Source organism: Vanessa atalanta, chromosome 2 (genome assembly GCF_905147765.1).
Source record: "Vanessa atalanta chromosome 2, ilVanAtal1.2, whole genome shotgun sequence".
NCBI lineage: Eukaryota > Metazoa > Arthropoda > Insecta > Lepidoptera > Nymphalidae > Vanessa > Vanessa atalanta.
Window position 1 is genome coordinate 5,751,534 of NC_061872.1, and position 12,695 is coordinate 5,764,228.

Sequence of the window (12,695 nt, forward strand, 5' to 3'; positions counted from 1 at the left end):
CTGTTGTGTATTCGGTTCGTTATCAACAAAGCGTTAGTTTCTTGCCTCGTATCATGCCAGATCTATAGACCGCATCGCTCCCATAACTGCAATTTCCGAGATGCTGAATGATAGATAATGTATCCAAATTATAGCTTGCGGCGTGCGAACGGTTTGTAGTTTGTACTTTGTAGTATAACCGATGCGTGAGAGAACGTTTAAACGAAACTGGCTCAGTCAGCAACTACCCTGGATGTCAATGCGGGCTCGATAAACGAACATCCCGCGTACCTGTCTATGCATAAAGTGCTGTTTGGTGTGGTTCGTATTTCGCCGAAATGTTAGGATCCTTATTTTTTTAAACAGCAGGTGACCGGTTGCGCGAGCGGGATGGGTATCTTCTCCGGCGAATAGTCGAATACGAAAGCTCGCGAGAGTCGGGAATTCAGATACAGTCTTGCGTCGGCACGGCCAGCGGCCGACCGTCTCGTGTGCTGCGTGCTGAGTCGACTCCGACCTATCTTAAACTTTACGTATACATCGATATTATGGATGTTATAATATGTTGTAAACATATTTGCTGTTAATAAATTTTAGTAATATCAATTTTATTCGTGATTAACAGAACTAGTTTATTTTTTATAATTACGTGTCTTTTATTTTGTGAAAATAACGTTATCAAGTGCACGCCAGTGGTAGATCCTGTTGCACCTTTGACATTGGTGAGTTTTAAACTAAAAGAAGGTTCATCTGGGTTATTTCTTAACATAACTTCGCTTTATAAGGTGTGACAAATCACTTCAGCTTATTATCTTTAATGAATAGATAAGATACGCTAGTTTAATTTTAAGGCGGCAAACATGGCGTAACTTAATTTTTAACATTGACTGTATATTTTTGAATTTAAACAAATGAATTTATATTTTTAATTCATACATTATTTGTTAGTATAATATCGTTAGTTTATTATTTTACTTAAGGAATGTTTTTATTTCGACAATTCAAACGCTAAGTACCCACAAAATTTACCGGAAAAGTATCTATAGTTAAACTCGACTCTTTGCTAAAAAATTAAGCTACTATTTTCTTATAATGCAGTTTATTCATCTGCTATTCATTTTATAAAATTAAACTATATTAAACATATCAAACCTTTTTCTTATAACGACTGATTTTTACAAATAATAATTAATAATTTGCTTATTATATTATATTAATAAATTATAATAGTGTACTGTTATATTTGACAAGAAAATTATTAATTAATTTTGTTGATTAAACCATTAGCAACAAGCACTTTTCGTAATTTTCAAGATTATAAAGCTACAGCTAAATATCTACATATTAAAAAAAAAACAAACGAAAAATCCAGTAGTTACTCTTTACCACCATCTAAATATCAATTGTATTAAGTAAACAAATAAGAATGCATTTATACCTGAAAATCAACAATGTAATGCTTTATTTATTAATTCAATTTTAGGATTAGATTATTATTTTTTATTGCATATGACATTGTCTGATACATATTTTCCATATTCATAACAATTAAAATCATATTAACAAACGACTTAGTTCTTATTCAATAAGCAATTAAGATAACTTCATAATACATACGAATGTTATATCAATATAAAAAGTACTACAAATAATTTAATTAATTGGTACTTATTTGTACTAACGATAAGTTTATACATTTTAGTTATTTTCTTTTAAAGTAAATCTTCTAAATGTTTACTGCTGCGCTAAGGCCTCCTTGCCTTTTGAAGGATGTATTCCTTCACAGCCAAGCATGAAATTTATTATTATTAACACAAATTAAGCACATGAACACTCAGTGTTGCCGACCCGGACTTAATCACACTCCTGGGGTTGAGGTGCACTTGTTTTGGGTAAAATCGGTAATTTATAATAAAAATATATGTTGAACAGAATAATTTAGATTTCATTCAGAGAAACTTATTTGACAGACGTACTTTTGCAAGAGAAACTACAGTTCTTTTACGAGATTTCGCAGAACATGTGTGATTTGATCTGGGTTAATAACGTTATGAGATCTTGAAGTAGAGATGATGAACACATTTAATACTATACGTGGAAATTAATAACACCCCATGTTGCGTCTGGGTCGTGTAAAAAATATTTTTTTCTGTTTCTAGACATGGGTAATGTTAGCTTAGTATCCATACGATAAAACAGCACACGTAGGTATTACAGATGCATAACTTCACGCCAAGTTATGGACAGTACTGCCCCGTATAGCGGGCACTTTAATGTTCTATTGTGGTCGGTGACCTGGGACTTTCATTTAAATGAGGGTTCTCTTTTTAGTATCTCATTTAAAATGTGTTAACGTTCTAATAAGGAATAATAAATTTACATCTATATTCCATTAGCTACTTTCCTAACAGATATATTTATACCTAGGTTGTGTATCACGGTAGGTAGGTGGGTAGGTGTAACGTGTCTTAAAATAAAATTGGTAATTAGCGTTTTGACAAGTTTCATTTATGAACATAAGTTTATCAGGTTTATTAAGAATTGTAAACAGAAAAGAACAATTTGAGTGGAATCGCGCACCATACCATAGCTTAGATAATATTTTTAGTAAACTAATTGTCGTTCGCGGTTTTACGCATAAAAAGTAGCACAAGTCCATCCTTGGAGTTCAAGATTGCTTTATACCAAATTTCATCAAATTCGATTCAATGGTTTGGCCGTAAAAGAGCAACAGACAGACAGATAGACTTACTTTCTCATTATTAATATTAGTAGGTACAGATTCCTTAAATATTGGTGACGCTTCATTAATCATTTCATTAAATTCCATGGCAACATTAGCGTGTAACTTTATTATTTGATATAAATAGTTAATATATAAAAAACATCTTGATATTTTAACATGCACTATCCCATATCGAATGGTATGGTAGGGTCAGACCGCCAAGTCCGACAAAGGGCACAATGGAGCCGATTGAATGACAATGGACTCCACGCTCCAGCGCCGCTCTGCTGCACCATGAAATAAAAACCGGTCAAGTTAATCCCGCAAAGGTTTTTTTTATTTGATAAATAGAACTGGCAAAGTACAGATAGCCTTACGATGTTTGTTTATGTATTCCAGTTAATGCTGACCTCTTTCAGCATTATCTGGAATACACTCTTGTCATTATAATAATATTTTGTTAGGGCCTTTAAATTATTTATATTTTCTTTATTAAATCCAGCATAGATTTTTGCAGAAAGAGATTTTTTCAGGTACTTAAAATTCATTTCAAAATTAAAAGTACAATTTGTTTCTAAAAGTCATTTTTTTTGTTTTTACTTATGCGATCTGCGCTCAAGCTCGTCTAGCACCTACGCGTATTAATCGGTTACCGCAAAATATAAATAGTATTTTTTACTTTGTTACAATTTTACGGATGAGATATTTAGCGTTATGACAGGCTTTGAGATTATATGCGTATAAATCGCTTGTAAAGCTATGTATTCCTTAAATTTATAAAAGTTTTGAGGTATTTATTACCTATTGGTATATAGGTACCTAAAGCTACAAATAAAATATTTTATTATGTGCATTAATATTTATAGCTTGACTCATTACATTTAAAAAGGGTTAAAAAGTATATACATTGAAAACATAAATTATATTTACTTACATATTAATAATTATTTACATTGAGATGTTATCTAAACATAGGTACAGATCAAAATTAAAAATAACTTCAGTAAAAATCATCGACTGCGGACTCCCACCATTCCAGTTGTAAGAAAGCTAGCATAATTTCTACGTTGATTTGTAGATCCGTTTCTCAATGCGTAATATTAAATTATATCTTTATCAATTGGTTGCCGCAATAATATTCATTTACACTAATTTCATGACATTACTTACATGCGTATTGTATGAACATTTTTATATCATAATATTTATCTGGCAGTATTACTGTGAGCGTCCTAAAAGTTGATATTTATTTAAGCTATGATGACTTTTCCTGACTAAGTTCGAACATTGATAACCGTCGACCGTGATGTGCATTATAGTGTCCAAGTGTGTTTTTATTTACTACAACTAAAATAGTAACAGGTTATAAATTTAACCCTTTTTTCTGATTGTATTCAAAGTGCGTTAAACCATTCTATATTAAATTATGGCAAACTTTTAATTAATACCGGTCGCTTATTGGTCCAAATTCAATCGCCATTCATTGCTATAAAAATAGAAGTAATTTTATTATGAAGTAATTTGATTTGAAATATAGTAAAAAGAGGTTCATTCAGCGAGTCAATACATTGTCATTGTTACAAATAAAGACTCAAATGTGAAAAAAAACATTGGCTTCTAACATTGACATGACGTGTGTTGTTGGTTCCATTCAAAAAGAAACGTAAGCTACGAACGTTTCATATTAAATATATTTTCGCACGTGACATTTGCGAAGTAATCTGTGACTTCTCGGCACAGATAAGAGATAAAAACATAATAATATGTTTTTAGGTATCGAACGCATAGTACTGTGTGTTATGTTTTTTAAATTAAATTAAATTGATGTATTTTTTATCCATATTGTATAAAAATATTAGTATTTTGCATTGCTCCTCCATATAAGCTTTAAGTGAGCCAAATTACGTCGTAATATTCGTAGAAAGGGCTACAATATGGACATAAAATATCTATTATTAATTAATTTCACAAAGCAAAAAGCTACAAACCAGAAAGGAGAGGAAACTTAACTGTTGGGTTTCTTCGTCAGCTATATGCTATGATCGTTGATGGCAGAAGTACGTTTTGATTTAGAAAATCAATTCTAATAATTAATTATACTTGTAATTGTGTCTACAAGCTATTCGGCGTATGTTATTGGAGCGCTTCCACAATCCACATGCGATTCTTTGCATAAATGCATGGTAAATGATATTGCACTTGTAATTATCAGCCGAATAACTAATTTCTAACGTTTTTAATATATCAATACACATTATTCAGTATATACAATATTTCTATTCTGATGTTGTCTTTTAGAAATTCGTAATATTTTTATCAATAAGTTTCCATTTATTTGTACAGCTCCTTAAACTTGCATATTTTTATAACTTTGTTTTTCTTTTGTGAACAATGGATTTGATGTACAATGAAATATATTATTATCATAGTAAAAAAAAGAGGGAGAAATAAGTTAATTATTCTGTATTTCACATGTCCGTTATGTAAGTACAAAAAAATGATTCCATGTGCTTAGATTTTAAACGTTTTAAATCTTAACTGATAATTACTAATAAAAAATATTTATAGAATTTCTTCGTAAAACATAATTTGTGTTAAAATTGTAATGTAATTTATAATTTTTGTCCTTTTTAATATGTGATATTTTATTTTAATAATTTACAATTGCTATTAACCAAATGTAATACAAGATTAAAGAAATAAAATAAAATATGTATATTGTATACATTTTAAATCTCAATACAATAAATTTTGTATAATTCTAACGATATAATTATATTAAAAAAAAATGAATTAAGTTGACCTTCGATGCTGTAAAATATATTAATTTATGTTCATCTCGTCCTACTTTACGTTCATTCTAGATTGCCTGTCATGGCCTTTTAGGTTATTATGAACGATTGAATGTAATTTTGACTATAATTTATACTACATGTGCATTAAATAATATGTTACATATTATTTTAAATACAACATATTCATACGAACAATTAAAAAAAAAAACTTTTTTATTATACTTAGATTTAATACCTTAAATTATATATGAGAGTCCAATCCAACTATGTGATAAATTGTTTGATGTTTCTTTTTTTTGAATATCGAAGCATAAAAGAATTTTGTTTCATCGAGGGTTGCCACTTTTTCCAGTTAATAATACATAACATAAAACTTGACATAATAATTCAATACAGATAAGTAATCACAAATTAATTTGAAGATACCTTATTTATCGTTTCAATTGTTTCTAATAGTTTATTTATTATGCGTTTGTTTTACACGTGCAAAATTTGCTTATTTTTTTTATTGATGAGGTATGTCAAGAATGTATAAAGAAACGATACGATTTTGTTTTTATTATTCCTTTTATTATAGAAAATGTATTGAATATAGGTACTTGCAATAAATTCAGTGCTAATCAATAAACCGTTGGAACGAATAAAATAGATTACATAAGTTTACTTTCGATGCATGTCCTTTAAATTGTTTGTACCTTTACCGTAACATTCTTTAGAGCTGTTAAAAAAAATTAACGCTTGAAATATTTTTCACGTAATGCCTAACATCAAAATCTTATTTGTACACAAGATAAGTCGTTCGCTAAGAAAAATAAAATACTCGCAGCTCGGCCTCGAAGGCAATGGCATTGGCCGGGTCAACTTTTTGCTATTCCACATCCACGCAATTTGCAAGGAGTTGTAAAGTCAATATGAATAATTGAATGCACATCGTTTATGTACATATCTACGATGTTTATATTTTATTTGGCAAATAAGATCTACCGAAATATAATCCTAAGGGAGGGCTTATTTGAAACGATCTTTCTTTTGACAGGCTTATCCAGAGTTGTGCAAAAGTTCGGTTCTTCGATCAGTTCTACATCCAGTCGGGTTCCGCCATTTTCTTCAGTTAATCAGTCCACCTGGCTGATCTGTGAATATATATACAACCATCGCAATGCTGAACCAACCATTATTTTTATTTATGACATTATTGTGATCCTATAATAATTATTTGTATGATTAATTCTCCTTTCGCTTCGTAATTAAACAAGTTCAGTTTAGAAAGCTGGTGAAACATTTGCTCTGGTATTAAATATTAGTAAAGTTGGAAGCATTGGACAGGTCCGTGACATCGGAAACGCGCTAATAACGGTTAAACCAGATGTTCCCTTGCTAATGATTGCAACATTAGTTTTCAACCCTTAACAGGACCTAATTTATTTACCCATGTTATTGAGGATTCATTAAATACTAGTTGTCGCTCGCGTTTTAGGGACTTTTCGGCAAGTATTAGGCATAAAAGTGGCCTGTGTCTTTTCTTGGAATTCAAGCCTGCTTTATACCAAATTTAATCTAATCCGGTTCAGGCCGTGAAACAGACACAAAGACAGACAAAGTTAATTTTTCATTTATAATATTAGTATAGAATAGATGAGGTTCAGACTAAGTTATTTATCAATTGACAAGCTCGATATAAGGAAAATCCAAAATGTAAGGATATCGCTTGAGAATTTAACGCGAATTAAAAATATGAATACTTGATTTCTTGTGTATTCTATGTTGTGTGCTCCCGCAATGTTTATCTGATCTCATTTTTTCTTGGTTTACCAACGAAGTATTACCAATTTACCAAAGTGGCAAAGTCGTGACGCATAAATAAATATTACCCGTCACGAGAATTGTAACTGTCAACCGATTGAAAGTCAGGGCGAGTCAATAGTTTAATATTCTGTGTTAACTGCGGACAAAAACATTTACATGTCAACTTTTTTTTTAATTTACGTCATAACTAACACGAGAAGTAAACAAAAAAACGATAAGAATTGATATAGATTTATGGTATTATATTGGCTGTAGTATACCGAAAGGTTAAGTTTTGTAGCTGCAGCATATTATTAACAATACAAAATTTTATATTTAGTAGGAAAATAAAAATTGATTTAATTAATGTCTGGTAAAGTGGGCTGGTAACTAAGATCTAGTTAATAATACCGTGATGAAGCAAGTTATGTTAAAGTAAAACTAGAATAATAATAAATGTAATATGCCATAAATACATAAGTAAGGCACATTAACTGGACAGTTTACTGCGCTCAATTACAAAATGAAATATGCCATTCGACAGCTTACACATAGAATTGCATTCAAATGCGGTCGGCATGCTGACCTCTTTTATTTCATAAATGCGCAGAAATCCGAAAACCGCTTGTAACCGTGCAATCCCTTCTCCCTTTAATATTATAAATAAGAGAGTGTTTGTTAGTTTGCGGGTTTTCTTTTTTAAACAGTATGCGATCAGAGTTTTTTGCAACCGATTTTAATAACGTATGTTGTGCATCAAAGACCTTAGACTAGGTCTGTAATAGTCTTTTGTAATTTTCAGTTCTGCGACAATATTTTTCTGTTATGGTGTAAACAATCCCATGGGCTGTGCCTTGGTTCTATATTTAACAAATTGTTAACGGATGGACTTTGGTACGAGCCGTTAAAAACGTTAATATACGTCATACATGCTACATCAAAACTTTTTTATTTTAATAGTGACGCTTTTTAATAATTCCTCGTAGACAATTAACATCCGTAAGTGGAACGAATTCTTTAATTTAATCTTTTTTCTTATAAAAAGGTGGTTGGTCTTGTATGGTATTCACCACATCCCAGTCATTGGCACTGTATGAAATACTACCCATCAACACCCTTCAACCAACGTGCCATATTGCCTGTAGTGGCTGTCACTGGCACTGGCACTGGCACTGGCACTAGCTCCTTCAAACCGGAGCAATACTCAGTATTGCTGTTTGGCAGTAGAATATGCAATGAAGGGGTGAAGGTGGCGGGAATTTATGCGGAGGTTTACATACATTCCTACCACCAAGCAAGATACTTTGTACACAATCCCCTTACGTTTTTAAACTGACATGACAAGCGGAAGTTACCGGTAATGACATTAGTATACGGTTTATCGTCTTATTTACATGTTATGATTTTGTATGATAACCAGCGATAAATTCAACTTGGACTCAAATGTCTGTCGATCCTAAAAAAACTTTGATTTCCGGACGTAAATTGAAATATCTTGACGTAAGATCGATTAAAGGATACGAATAAATTTATGTAAGTACCTATTTTACTGGAAAAAAATATAATAAATAAATTGATTGATCAAAGTTTGTAATATTTCAATCTATGTTATTCTTTCCGTCACGGTTTTGTCGGATAAGATTAGATCGGACTTTCAACCCGTCACGCGTTTTCACTGCACGTTGGCGATCATTTTTCAGTTTAATTTGTATCGTGCGAATATCACAACGTAATTCCTAATGCAAATTTAGCAAATTAATAACTCGTTGGTGTTTACCCGAACTTGAACCCGCGACCTTCAGTAAATATAGTTCATCAATATGCGTCTATATTTGTCGAAACCTATTTAATTACCATTTTAATGTTAATATATAATAAAATTCTTAGTAAAACTTGTTGGAACTGGAATTTTTATTCGGCTAGACGATTTTATCAAACATTTCCCAGATCACGATAAAAAATTTTTTTTGTCGGTAATCGATAAAAACAAAATTTCCACGTATTTCAATAACTAACGCAATGACTGGACAATATTACTGCTGCGAAGAATTAGAAAGGAAATTAGGCACAAATGTTATTAGCTTGAAGATGTCGAGTAATGACGCTGATTGGAACATGTTTACTCAGACAACAAGGTGTTAATTTGTCTTTTCATTGTAGCTTAAGAATAAATAAATAGCGTAAAAAGGACTTAATTGTAATCAAAAATACATCTTAGGCTTATCACCTATTATAATTAGTATTCTGTGAACAAGGCTTTTGTTTATAGTTAAAAAAAAAAAATATTAAAATGTCTCATGTATTCTTCAAGAGCTTAAATGTTTTTGCCTGTGCTTTGTGTCAAAACGGTAACGAGATATAAAGGAGGTCGTTAAAGTCGCAGAACAGGTGGCACTTATTAAGGGTCTTAGAAATAAAATATAATTACGTATTCATTCATCGATACTTATGGAAACTCTCATTAAGGAGATTGTTTAGATTTAAATATTGAGGATTCGATTTGATTTCATTATACAATAATACAAATATTATATAAGAATATAAAATTTGTATATTTAAAATGAATGAATAAAGAAAAAAATAGGTATTGAAGTTGGCTTATATATATATGTTTGAAGTTATCAATATCATTGAACACGAAAATTTTCATACACATTTTTGCGAAAATTAAGTCTCAGATAGAAATGTAGGAAATTAAAGGAAGTTATAGAAAGCGTAACATTTTATTTAAAAACCAGGCATTTCAAATATGGTCAGGTACACCCAAGTTTTTAACAGTAACTTGAAGGGGCTCTCGGCCTCTTTTTATGACGCCTTTGAGCGCCTGCGGCGATTCTTTACAAAAGAAACCAAAAGATGAATGAATGACTGGCGGTCTTTGTCTTCCATTCATTCGAACCGGCGTTAACTAAAATGTGAGATATAGTGACAATTGACAATTATATCATTTAAGTGCAGCCAAAAACAATGGCCGAGTGTTTATGTGTGCGCGTGTCGTGAAACAGTGATTCGTATAATAGACTCAATGCTCAGAGAACTCTATGTATGGTGCCTTTTATAATAATTAATTCAGCTACTACATAAACATTCTATAATTGAGCGCGCTTTAAACGTTTGAATTTTGACCAATGTCGAACATTAAAGGTACTTCATATTTTTGTATTAATTTATTTTTGATAAAAATAGATTTGATAATATTATTGAAAGAGCCACTATGCAAGTTTCTTGCCGTTTCATATATTTCGAAGCAGCTTTCCGAAACGTTGATAGAGTTGAAATATTGTAGTTAAGTATTAAAGTTTACTTGAATAAAATGTATTGAATTTGGATATTAAACTTAAGAAAGCTGATTAATTATTACCTACGTTAGTATAACTAGTGTTTGTTAATGTCATATTTGAAGATGTAACTTTGAGGAACTGTGATTGGATATACCATCTTACCTTTGATCAAGTTTCACGCTACATTAAGTTAAAAAGGCAAATAGTTTTTATAGTTATTAATTTAGTTTATCGGAATCGATATATTTTAACTAGCAATAAGATATAATTTTCGAATCGCTAGACCACTTGTTTTTAACTTTACAAATGATAATAACATAAATACATATGTGATTAAATTGGTGTTAAATGAGTAGCTACTGAGTATTTCGTCGGTTCTTCTCGATGGAGTCTACATTACGAGAAGGTTACATTTAATTTAATGTTCTTATAAGAGGCTAAGAATATTTTGATTTTTGATTTCGAATGGATGTACATAATTATGTAAATAGCATTTGTTTATACAATTTTATTATGTTAACAATGATCATTGTCATGGCTTTCATAAGTGGGACGGAATACAAAATCTAAAGTCAATGTAAATATCATTGAGTACCCAAATGCTTGCTCAAAATAACTAAATATGCGGTAGTTGATAACAATATTTTTACACAGAGTTTGACCTGCCAACACCCCTAGGTTGTTTGCAATGACACACGAATACTATTTGGAACGTCAATCCGGTTAAATACGTTAGTCAATTAATCTATTGGGATAAAACTAAATTGGATATTTAAAAATATAATTTATATTGCGAAAACACAGCATTTTAATAAAAACTAATATATTTTACATGCTAATACTTTTATTATTCACGTCGGTATTTATAATTTAATTCCAAACGAGACCCTGATAAGAATGCAGGACTATGTGTACGCTTTATATTGGAGAAAAAAGTTGAGTTAAGAGCTACAAAACACATAGAGCAGGCATGCGCTTATATCTAACGTTTTTATAGAATAAGACAAAGATCGCAGACAAATGTGTAAACCGTATTCATATACTGATGTTCTTTTTCCGTTTGAATCTTCTTATATGGGTTGTTCAGTGGATGCTTAGGTCTATGGAAGTGACGGATAAGGTGTGAGCGAGGGTGCGCATCCAAATAGGGCATCGAAATTCCTGTATAATGAATGCATTCCCAGTAATAAAGTTCTCGGCATAGATTTAAATGGAATGATGATAGTTTTAAGGACGTGCTCAGCTAGATGATCGGATGACTGCTGGAGATGGGTATCTACACTATCTAATTAGGAAACTTGTACTTAACGCTTTTTAAAGTGCGTGAGTTTTTGCAATTACATGTATTATTCTTTACGAGAAATCTTGAAGAATGCTGCTTCTAATAAATGAAAAAAATATAAATAGTATTTTCAAACAGAACTAGCAGAAACAAACATAATTTATTCATAACAATTTTTTTTTGCACTTTAGAATTTGTAATCATCTGGTGTATGTTCTCATATTTTTACTACTATGCGAGGATGACGCGATCGTCTAATTTGAAAATTTGAATATTGACAATTAATAATTTAACGGCTTGGACCGCTAAATGAAGCTTTATGCGTAATTTCATATAAATGGAATTTATGTGTTAAACTAATGTATTGCGTTTTAGGGTACCATAAAAGTATTACATATATAATTATACTTTATATAGTTACTATCAGATGGAACTTCATATCACAGATTATAAATTGATTTTGTTCACGAATATTCGTTGTCAAAATTTGATTAAACAAAAACGAAACAGGTATTAAACGAAAAAAAAAGTTCATCAACTTACTTGTGATTTGTTTTTAAATGATGTTTTTTTTTTTATTCGATTGACTCAGATCTTGTTTAAATAATATATCCAGATTCTAATCCCGATAAATCTATCTTGTGTGGATCTCGCTTAATGTTCCATATTGAATTTTATTACGAGATTTCTCTTAGATATAGTTTTTGCTACATTGAAATGTAATAAGAACAAAATAATGTTGTACGGAAATTACTTTGCATAAATCTAGGCGAAAGCAATCTGCGTATTTGTTGTGTGCTCGGATAAAATGTCTCTTTGCGAAATAGCAAAGTAATATCAAATATTGT

At 30.9% G+C, this 12,695-nt stretch overlaps 1 protein-coding gene across 2 annotated transcripts in view; it reads left to right on the forward strand.

Annotated features, from left to right (window-relative positions):
- The first annotated feature begins 448 nt into the window (after positions 1 to 448).
- LOC125070136 (extracellular sulfatase SULF-1 homolog) overlaps positions 449 to 12,695 on the forward strand; it is a 96,539-nt gene continuing 84,292 nt past the window's right edge. For both annotated transcript variants that reach the window (XM_047679839.1, XM_047679847.1), the window contains exon 1: positions 449 to 701. The gene's annotated coding sequence lies outside the window, so the exon portion shown is untranslated. The remainder of the gene's footprint in view (positions 702 to 12,695) is intronic.